The 11,899-nt window shown below is 35.4% G+C and overlaps 1 non-coding gene across 1 annotated transcript; it reads right to left on the bottom strand.

Annotated features, from left to right (window-relative positions):
• Positions 1-3,207: 3,207 nt before the first annotated feature.
• LOC118622034 lies at positions 3,208-3,314 on the bottom strand. Its single transcript, XR_004957872.1, has one exon. It is a non-coding gene; the product is annotated as a U6 spliceosomal RNA (small nuclear RNA).
• Between the last annotated feature and the right edge of the window lie 8,585 nt (positions 3,315-11,899).

The following is an 11,899-nucleotide window of genomic DNA, read 5'->3' as shown; positions in this document are numbered from 1 at the left end:
ATATAAACTGAAGAAAAGTGTGTTTACAGAGCATTCTAAATTTCTAGAATTGCGTGAGAGAAGTAAATAAGTAGATTAATGTGGATTTTATTAATTATTAATTTTAAGTTTTCTTGAGTAAATACTAATAGATTAAAAATAAAGCATAGAACCTTTAAACAGCTAGACAGAAGATACATATATGCATACATGCATAAATACAGAAATAAATTGAAGAAGAACAAGTGAACAAAATTAGCAACTAAAAAAGGATTTAACTGCAGCACTGATTAAAAAGATGACACTATCATGCAAATAAGTTTGAAAATTAAGTGAACTGAAATTTCTAGGAAAATATAGCTAGCTAAAACTGACTGCAAAAAAAAATCTGAAGAGTCCTATTATATTAGAAAATTAATCAGTCATTTAAAATCTTCCCACCAAAACAGTAGAAACAGGTGTTCTGTCATGAGTTCTATAAAATATTTAAGGAAGAGAGAATTTCTATTTCCAGGGACTCTCCAGAAACCAAACAAATGGAAGATTACCGCTAACTTGTTTTGGAAGGAATTATCATGATTCAAAAAAATTTTAAAAAGTATTATGAGAAAACTCTAGGACATTCTTACTCATTAGCACAGATGGAAATAAAAACGAAGTGCTATCATATGAAGTTAGCAATGTATAAAGAGATTCCATATTATGACTAATTTGATTTATCTCAGGAAATCAATATTAATACGTTAGAAAATGATTTATTATAATTCATCACTTTAATAGATTAAAAGAAAAACATTTTTTTCTCACATCGAGCAACATTCAACAAAATTCAGTATTTATCCGTACTTTAAGAAAAAGATAAACTAAAATCTCTTGGCAAACTTCCTTAGACTGATAAATATAATATCTAAAAATATCCTACAGTAGATATCTTTAATGAAGTGCTAAACATTCTCTAAAGGAACAAAATAAGAATGCCTGCTATGGTCACTTTTATTCAACAATGAATTGTAAGACCTCACCAATAGAATAATGGGGAAAACATAAATAAGATACTGAAGACTGGAAAATAAATAATAAACTGCCATTATTCTCTTATAATATGATCATCCACCTAGAAAATTCTACATAATTTACAGATATATTAGCAAAAGCAATAACTCTTTTAGGTCTTTGCTGATATAAGATCAATAATCAAATTCAATTTTATTTCTAGATACTAGACACAAAATACAGAATACATTTTTAAAGAAGTATTATTTACAATAATATATAATGTACCTAGGAATAAATCTAACAAACAATATTTAAGGCCATTATGAAGAAAATTACAAGCTTTAATATAAGACATTAAAGAAAAAGTTGCAAGAAAAATGTACCATATTTATGACTAGGAAGACTCAGTATTTGGAAGATGTAAATTCTCCTCAAATAATCACAATATTTAACTTAATTTTAATAAAAATCCTAAGCTTATTTTAAAATATAAATGAAGGAGCAAAAGGCAAGTACAGCCAAAATTGTCCTCAAGAAGAACTAACAAATATGATTTATAATAAAATAACTATAATTTAATAAATGTGGTATGATGCAGGGATGAACAAATACCAAATGGCACAGAACAGAGACCTCAGTAGACTCATGCAAACATGGGAGCTTTATGTATGACTGAGATGGTCCATCGATCACTGGGGAAAGGGTTGAACAAATGGAATGAGTTCAGTTGGTTACCCACATGTTAATAAAACTAAACAAAACCCCTAACTTATGCCATAAATAAAAACAAATCCCAATGGATTATGAACATATGTGAAAGACAAATCTCTTAATATTCTTAGGAGACAACAACCATGTAGAGAAAAGGGAAAAGGTTTGAATAAATATTTCTTAGGAAAAGGTACTCAGAAGATTGAAAAATAAGAAGACACCTCATCAGTACTTAAGAAAACCAACTGAGATTAATTTACACCCACAAGAATGACAAAAATTTTGAAATATCTGACAATATCAAGGTTTACTGAAGCAATGACAACTCTCATAAACTGTTGGTGAGAAAATAAATAAATGTAACAACTTTGGAAACAGATGGACATTTTCCAATTGATTTAAAAGATGCATACTCTTGGGAGCATTTCCACTCCTAGACATGTACGCAGAAATGGTATACAGGAAATTCTTAACAACATTGTAGTTATAAATAACTGAAAAACCACACAAATGCTATTAAAAGAAAGATGAAGTAAATATAAATATTTATAGGCAATATTTTGGGGGTAGGATGTTTATATACGTGGTAAAGCCAAAGGAACACAAAGCGATACATTTAATTCAGGAGATTAACAACAAAATCTTCCAGGGCTTCAATGCTGGTGATATTCTTTTTTTTTTTTTTATTGATTAATTTTTGTTACAAATGATTCTCCTTTTTTCCCCCACTGATTCCCCCCTCCCCCTTCCCTCCCTGCCTCTTCCCCAGATTGTTGTCCATGTCCACTGTTCATGCATACATGCATATAAGTTCTGTGGTTCATCCCTCTCTCACCTCCCCACTCCTTAGGGGATTGTCCTCAAACTGTTATGTTCATTATATTCCACAAATCAGTGAGATCATATGAAATTTGTCTTTCTCTGTTTGGCTTGTTTCACTTAGGATGATACTTTCCAGGTCCCTCCATGTAGTCTCAAAGGATAAGAGATCTTTCTTTCTTACCGCTGTGTAGTACTCCATTGTGTATATGTACCACAGCTTTTTAATCCATTCGTCTACTGATGGGCACTTGGGCTGTTTCCAGATCTTAGCGATTGTAAGAGCTGCTACAAAGATGGGGGTACATATATTCTTTCTGATTGGTGTTTTATGCTTCGTAGGGTATATTCCTAGAAGTGGGATCACTGGGTCAAATGGGAGATCAATTTTTAATTTTTTGAGGTGACACCATATTGTTTTCCATAGTGGCTGCACCAGTCTGCATTCCCACCAACAGTGTACTAGAGTCCCCTTTTCTCCACACCCTCGCCAACACTTGTTGTTTGATGATTTGTTGATGGCGGCCATTCTGACAGGTGTGAGGTGATACCTCATTGTTGTTTTGATTTGCATCTCTCTGATGATTAGTGATGATGAACATTTCTTCATATGTCTCTTAGCCATTTGTATGTCCTGTTTGGAGAGGTGTCTATTTAGTTCCTCTGCCCATTTTTTAATTGGATTCTTTGTCTTCCTTTTGTAAAAATATGGAACGCTTCACGAATTTGCGTGTCATCCTTGCGCAGGGGCCATGCTAATCTTCTCTGTATCGTTCCAATTTTAGTATATGTGCTGCCGAAGCGAGCACAATGCTGGTGATATTCTACATCAAAAGGGTGGCAGATGTTAACATGCACATATGCTTGATATGTAATTTTCTTATGTAAAAATGTTATAATTAATATATATTTTTGAAAAAAGTTTCTGAGCATTTGCTGGTTTTCACAATGAGTAGTGTGACACATTCTTTCTGAAAGCAACTGTGATATTAGTGTTAACTTAGTGTGGTGTGGGAGGACGGCTCAGTAAATACAGGTAAAATTTTCAAAATTTGCATCCTGCCACTACATTAGTAAGGAAATGGCGATTTTTGTTTTTGTTTGTTTGTTTGTTTGTTTTTTGGTAAAAGCAAAAATACTCTTTGGAATTTTTTTAGTTAGCAAAAACAGATACTAATGTAGATCTTTTATAAAAGCTGAGTGGCAAAACATGATAATTGTGTTATCATCATGATTAGCTAGTTTATTAATATAAATAATAGAAAGAGAGCAAGGGAGAGGCCAGATGTTATATGCATGGTTATCTGGGCAGCTTCACCAGGAAGCTACAGCCTCATGCTCTCCAGGGAATCACTGGCTTTTTCCCTGCAGGTCACTGGGGGAAAGGATCTAACAAAGGGGGAAATGGGTGCATGTGCAGTGAAGTCCTATGAAAGGGAAGGTACTTGCCTGTCAGTGGAGCCTGGGAACAATGGATTGGACAGGAGGGTGGAGCCACTGCAAGTGCAGGAAATCTTGGAAGGTGAAAATCCCCAGACAGCCCGGACCAGTTTGGTTCAGCAGTTAGAGCGTTGGCCTGAGGACCAAAGGGTCTCGTGTTTGATTCCCGGTCAAGGGTATGGTTGCAGGTTCAATCCCTGGACCTGGTTGGGATTGTGCAGGAGGCAACCATTCCATGTGTCTCTCCCACATCAATGTGTTTCTCTCTCTCTCTCTCTCTCTCTCTCTCTCTCTCTCTCTCTCTCTCTCTCCCTCCCTTCCTTCCATTCTATCTAAAAATCAATGGGAAATATCCTTGGGTGAGGATTAACAACAACAACAACAGCAAAATCCCCAGACAAAGAGAGTTCCCTCTCTTCCCCACTCTTGTGTCCCTTGTCTCTTGTTCCATGATCCATACTTGCCCACCATGTGGCCTTAAGCAGCCACACGGTCCATGGCCACGTGGACTCCAGATGCAATGGACTACAGCTGAGAACACAGGTTGAGCTAGCCAGGTGGTGAACTGGACTGTGCTCTAATATGGAACAGGAACTCTGGACACTGGTATTTTTATTTCTTTATATTAAAAAATATATTTTTATGATTTATCTTATTTTTTAAATTTATCTTTATTGTTGAAAGTATTACAGATGTCCCTCCTTTTAATCCCATTGACTCATTCCTTCCCCCACCACCTTCACCACACCATTGTCTATGTCCATTGGTTATGCATATAAATTCTTTGGCTTATTTCATCCTGCCCTCCCCCAGCTTCCTTCTCTCTGAAGTTTGTCAGTCTGTTTCCTACTTCCATGTCTCTGGCTCTATTTTGTTCATCAGCTTATTTTGTTCATTATATTCCACAAATAAGTGAGATCATGTGATGCTTTGGACACTGGTTTTAATTCTGGCACTAAGAGGACAAGATTGGACTTCGTCTCAGGCAGGATTGACAGAGATAGAACCTTAAAGAGGAACCTCCTTAATTTTACATTATCAACAAAGCTTTCCATGAAATCCCATCCTCCTGTGGGGCCTCAGGAGATTCTTTCCCCCACAGCACCCAACAACTCCACTCTACTTCCACCCATAACAGTTGGAAGTACTCTTTGTTGCTTTACGCCATTTTGGCTAATGGAAGATTTCATAGGAACCTTCTACTTTTATGTAGCAGGGGAAACCTATACTCTCAATAATAGTATATCTGACACTGATCTGACATTGTAAAGTGGTCAATCCTATTTTATGCATGTTTGTAGTTCTAAAAGATTTAAACTTGTCATTTTTGGAAGAGTATTCATGGATGAATAAATTTCCCTACTCTTTATGAACAATCAAATGAAACCACAAATTTCATTGTACATATACTATAGAGATTTGGAGGAAGTCACTACATCATTCTAATGATGATGAACTACACTGTGGATTTGTCTGATTATTAATATAAAGTCTCCAATCAGGTACTGTATCAATTCAAGGCAGGTGTTTGAATTGTCCCATTCCTCTGCTATTTTATTTATGTGTTGATTTTGTATTCCTACATGCATGTCTCTTACTGAAATTCTACACATGGGGTGTGGAAACTGCATTGTGTCATAATGAAATGTTTCTACCACTATTATTCAAAAATTCTGGAGAGGGTTTTTGGTTGTTTTTTAACTACAAGAATAATGTCACAAAGTAATTGGTTTTCACTTACACACAACAGAATATAAGTATAACTTTTTTTTGTTTAATCAAATAGGTGGAAAGTTGATAGTTGTAAGTCAAGCTTAAACAAGGATTCAGTCAATACACTAAGCCAGTTTTGTTGTTAATAAAGCCAAACAGCAAGGGAGAATGTGCTTGATGCCTAGACTCTCCAATGCATAAACACATCTAGCAAAAAAACTCTCAGTTTAAGGATTTAAAAACTTTTAGTACATGTTCCAGTAGAATCAGACTTCTTACACTGGCATTCTGTGAGTGTCTTGGAAAACAAAATGTCTTGTGCTAAGTAATCAGATACATCATTATACACCTGTTAGAACAAAAAGTACTGTATGCTGACTGTCATAAAGAGTAGGAAGTGAGGACTGGATGCTTCAAGAGACTGGATAATAATAAAGAGAAAGGCATCCTTTCAACTCGGAGGACAGTAGCTGATTTTATTCTAGACAAATTGGAACTGGAACTCATTCATACCTGATGACTAACAAGGGCCTTATACAGGCCATCAGATGTTATCGGTATCAGTTTAAAATCTGATGGAAAGTTGTCCATGCAGTTAAAGTTGGTATGAAGTATTTTGATGCATCATAAGCAGCCTTAGCTCAGAATATTTTTCTCATATTCAAACCAGAAGTTAAGCCAGATCTTAATTTTGTTCCAGCTGAAAGAAAAATACATATGGATTTTGTTTCTCCAAAGTTAGGGTTGTCGGATCTTCCAAATAAAAATACAGTAAGCCCAGTTAAATTTGAATTCCAGATAAACAATGAATACATTTCTAGTATGGGTATGTCCCATGAAATATTGCAGACTTACTAATATTAAAAATGTATTTGTTTATTTTTATTTTAGCATCCTTACTCTATATTCTCTCCAGTGTTCCAAGTTTTTTGCAAGTTTGTCTATGGTGAATTTTAAAAACTGATATAGAGCAGTGACTCGGTATTTAGCTTAGACCTGAGAGAGTAATTCTAAACATCTGAAAGAGTTAGATCATGTAAGCTTATTTGTTATAGATCTGGGCCATTCTTGCCAAGAGAAAATGAAGTCCCGAGGTTAGCCAAATGGGTGGTGAGTCTTTGGATCTTTGCCTGGTGGTGCTTCATTGATTCTTCTTGGCTTCATTTGCATAGGAATAAAGGATTCAGTGATAATGGTGAAAGGCAATATCCTTTGCAAGAAACTTAGATTCCATTTTATACAGTGTGACTAAAAGCAGCTGGTCTTCCTGAAAAAAAAAACCACAATAACAACAAAAACACTTTATTTTTACAGAGAAAGACAATATGAACAGGTAACCACTAAGTGTATAAGCTATAGATTGAAAAACTGTCCCCTTAGAATTTTTGTGTCATTTCAAATCACCCCTGACAAATAGTATTATTTAAATAAATGTCATTTAAATTGTCCTTATATCTCAAAAATGCAATAAACAATACTTGCCACAACTATTCTATCTATAATTATTGACATGTGTTAAAATCTTAAAGGAAACTAAGTAAATGTGTAACACATTGTGTTGGCCCCCTTCCATGTACATTAGATCAATGTTATGAAAGAGTTACACTAACTGGATAGAAGCGGCATGGTGGGGGTAGTCAGCAGCGTAATGAAGTAGAAAGATCACAGTCTAGGATTATACCATTACAACACTAACTCGGGATTCTTTTGAGAGGTGGCCTTGCTCTTTTATACAGCTGCACATGTTTTTATCCTAACCTCCTAAGTATTGCAACAAGAAACCTCAAAATAATTCTCTCCACTTGCATCACCCCATGTGTGGGATAGAATCCACACACATGGTCCTTCTTCAGGGATAATAAGCTCTCTGCCCACTTTGGGGACTCCCAGAAAGTTTCTCAGACCTTATCCAGGATACATTAACTCTCCAAATGTCTTCTTCTGTGACTTGTCTTCCCAGAGGCCCTTTGGCTAACAGAACTCATGGCAGCTGGCTTAGGAGGTAAGCTTTAAGGGTAGGCATGAAGATGTGCCTCTGCAAGCATTTTTGTTACAGAAAAGACAATATTAGCTGGGAATAAGGAAACTCAGCAAGTATACACTTTTACTTTTATTTTTTAAATATCCTTATCCCCTTCTGCCATATATGTATTTTTCTTATTTTCTATGTTCTATTGTCTGTCTCTCCCCACTAGAGTATAAGTCTTAGTGGCCATGGACTTTAGTCTTCTGCATTCACTGTTACATCATGAGCACATAGAAGAGGACCTGGCAGCTGACTGTCAACAAATATTCACTGAATGAATGGAGCTATTTAAATGGCAACAACCTTTTTAAATTAGATTTTTGGATAAAAACTCCCTGTAACCTAAAACCATAAATGAAATGGACTACACAAAACTTCAAGGCAAGAGTAGGGATATAATTTTAATAGCAATATATATCACATTGATAAAATATTTCTTAAAAATGGGTCAGAACAGATTCTTCTGAATGTGTCTCTGACAAGATCCACATATAGTAAGACGAATTCTTTAGAATCATTGGGAAATAAAACATGCCAGTTTTAGATTTCAATCTTTGTTCTTGAAATATTTATAAAATATGGTACCACATATTCATAATACAATACTGAATGTTAATGATTTTCTAATGGATACATATGTATTTCATAATAACTCAGCATTCAGAATAGCCAATGTTTATCTTGCTATGACTATAAAGAAAGATACAGAAAATGTAGGAATTTAGGATAAATTTATTTATCCAAATACCTATCAGGAAAGTTATATTTGGGAACATCCTCCAACTCCTATGATTTGTTTCTTTCTCCTAATGGCAGTTTAAAGAAAATGAATTGGATTGATTGAGCATTATAATTAGAACCAAGGTCTTATTTTAAGACCTTCTTAGAATAAATTGTTCTCCTTTCTGTCATTATTTTATGTATTTTAAAGCCTTGTCTTTCTCTTTATCTGTATTCAATTTTTTGTTTGTTTTTAAGCTTATTAGCATCCTGGCACCTCATCATCCTCCCAAGGTTAAAAAAAAGACAGAACAATGTAGAAATCGGTGCTCTAGCATGTCAGGGAGGATTGGAGACATAGCGGTAAAATGTGGGCACTGAGCAGGCCTAATATGCCTGAGGCCACAGTGATGGACAAAGACAGCGACAGTGTCCTGCCACCCTTGGTAAATCAGAACAGGAGAAGTCTCATCTTGTGGAGGTCATAGGGAATTACTTCCCAGTTTAGTTCTCCTGGGAACGTGGTTTATACTATGGTCCGCCTGTAGAATCAACTCTCCCCCACTGTTAATGGAGAGGGACAGGTCCATTACAGTACAGTTATTAAAGGTTCTATGCTTACAATGTTCCAAAGACTTGAGCAGCTACATAGTGACTCCCAGGGGTTTTAAGGGCTAAGGAGACCATGTTTGTGTGTTCATTCCTCTGCTCACATTGTCTCCTGATTCATTCATTTTGTACGAAATTTTACTGAGAATGACTTGGAGATTTTGATTCCTTTCTAGAATGTTGAGTACTGTTAGTTGAGGCCCAACATTCCAGCTAGCAGATATTCTTCACATTGTTAGAAAGACGTCCCTCCGCCACTCGCACTCTGGCCCAACAGAAATTCACTTTTTGTTTCAAAAGCATTTTGGATTACGTTTATGGCTGTAAACATTTTCTAATACCACTGCTGGAACTCAGAGCACCTGTGGGGAATTTATCAGTACGAAAACAACCTATTTTGGTATAGGCCACATACATGTGTCAGAACTTATCTTACTGTATATTGCTATATGTTGAACCCTATTGCTTCTATTAAACTTGAGTTCCATAAGGGCACATGACATAATTATATTTCCATCTACAATGTGCTTGGACTACAGAAGAAATTTAATGAGTATTTGTTGAGTTAGCCAGTGAAAGTCTCAATGGATTAACATTAAGCACACTGTTTTCTTAGTTACAAAGTTCCTTGTAATTCAGTTTTTTCTTACTTGTGTTTTAAAATTATACCTGAAAAGCAAGCATCTTTTCACAATTGTCAAGAATAATGTAGTATCCTGGAAAGTACAGAAAATAAATGTTACATAAAAATGAGAAAAAAACCTTGAAAATTAGAAAATAGGATTTTTCAGTGTATTTTTATAAAAAAAAAGAAAATAGGGTTTTTTTTGGTAAAATAAGTCTTAGTTGAATTTATAATCTAAATTACTGATAATTAAAAATAAGGCTAGGTGCCCTGGCCGGTTTGGCTCAGCGGTTAGAGCGTCCGCCTGCGGTCCAGAGAGACCCGGGTTCAGTTCCCACTCAGGGCACGTACCTCGGTTGCAGTTTGTCCCCGGCCCTGGTCAGTTGTGCGGGTGGCAGCCACTCGATGTGTTCCTTTCACATGGATGTTTCTCTCTCTCTCTCTGTTCCTCTCTCTCCCTCCCACTCTACCTGAACAAAAAATGGAAAAATGTCCTCGGATGAGGATAAAAAAAACAAACAAAACAAAAAAATAAGGCTAGGTAAATGCAAAAATAATATACATTTAGAGGTATACTATATATAAAATGTAAAGTGAACCTAGTTTATAACATGTAGTAAATGATATATAACTTATAAATACATGAAAAATTATATTCACTTGGTTAACTTTTTAATATAAGCTGGCTATAAAATTGTGTTTGATATACTCCCTAAAATCTTAGAGACTTTATATGGATGCTGGATACCATTGCCAGAATAATTTACCTAATAAATAGTTTACTGTGATTGAAGATGATGGTCATTGAAAGAGAAGAGTAATTGGCAAGATTATATTTTGCAGTTCTGTTTAGTTTTCGATTTCTCAGGCTAATAGTTTAGTAAAAATTTCTACCATAATAATAATAATTGAATCAATGTACCTGTAGTTGGACTACAGAAGAAATTTAATGAGATTTGTTGTGAGATTTTAGATTTGTTGTGTTGTGTGTGTGTGTTGTTGTTGTTTTTTTTTTGCAAGCCCACATTTTAATTATTCTCATAAATGGCATTCCAAATTTCTAAAACTCTAACTTATATATTTTCCTATTCATAAAAACTCATATAAATATGTACAACTTCTTTTTTTTTTTATCCTCACCCGATGATATTTTTCCACTTTTTGTACAGATAGAGTGGGAGGGAGAGAGAGGAAGGGAGAGAGAGAGAGAAACATCGATGTGAAGGGACACATCGAGTGGCTGCCACCCGCACAACCAACCAGGGCCGGGGACAAATTGCAACCGAAGTACGTGCCCTTAGCGGGAACCGAACCCGGGTCTCTCCGGACCGCAGGCTGACGCTCTAACCGCAGAGCCAAACTGGCCAGGGCAGTTTGTACAACTTCTAAAAAATTTTTTCAAGCTAAAGATTTTTGGTTACTAATGTACTAAAGAGCATGTTTTGGCTTTTGGATATCAGACATTTCCAAAATGCCTCAGTGAAATTCTACATTTTAATAATTTTAATGGACTATTTCAACACCAATGAAATACCTTTGTGGTTCATAATTCTTAGATAATATCTGTTTAAAACCTATGAAGAAAATTGGCATGGATTATAAACTTGTCCTTTGAATATTTATTTTGCTATCATATTTATAGCTCATGAGATAAAATTTAGTTACTCTCACTAACAGGCTAGAACCACCCCAAATCCTTGTGTGTGTCTATGTTTTTAAATTATTATTATGAATAATGTTTTTAATCAAACTATCCAAACTATAAATTGAAGCTGAAAATTATTTGGATTGATGTAAAAGGACAGAGGTTTATGTGGCTTTTTTTGTAGTAATGGCAGCCAACTGTCAGTGATGGATGAAGTGAAAAGTCCTGATGCCTTCAGATGTCCACACAGAGTGTGGTCTACTCACTGCCTGCATTGTGCAGATATACAGTGTTCTGTACAGAGGCTAATCCAGAAAGAGTATTTCCTGTTTCTCCTTCAGAAAGCTGCCTAATGGTCTCCTGAAACACCAATGAGATCTTTCTTATACAAGCTGGTTTGTTCTTTAGATCAGTGAGTTCCTTGCTAAGGTCATAATATCTGGTAGTCCAACAATTTATCTCAAGGAGAGTCTACAAATGCATTTTCCAATAAAGTCCAACACTGGCTACTGAATGAATGAGCAATATATTTTGCACATTTATGCAATGTCAGTTTCACATACAATGAATTTCTGTTGTGATTAACAAAATACTAACAATTGAAAACACCACTGAA

The sequence above is a fragment of the Molossus molossus genome, unplaced genomic scaffold (genome assembly GCF_014108415.1).
Source record: "Molossus molossus isolate mMolMol1 unplaced genomic scaffold, mMolMol1.p scaffold_m16_p_8, whole genome shotgun sequence".
Classification (NCBI taxonomy): Eukaryota; Metazoa; Chordata; class Mammalia; order Chiroptera; family Molossidae; genus Molossus; species Molossus molossus.
Note: the sequence above shows the minus strand (reverse complement) of the source record. Positions and strands in the feature narration are given on the sequence as shown.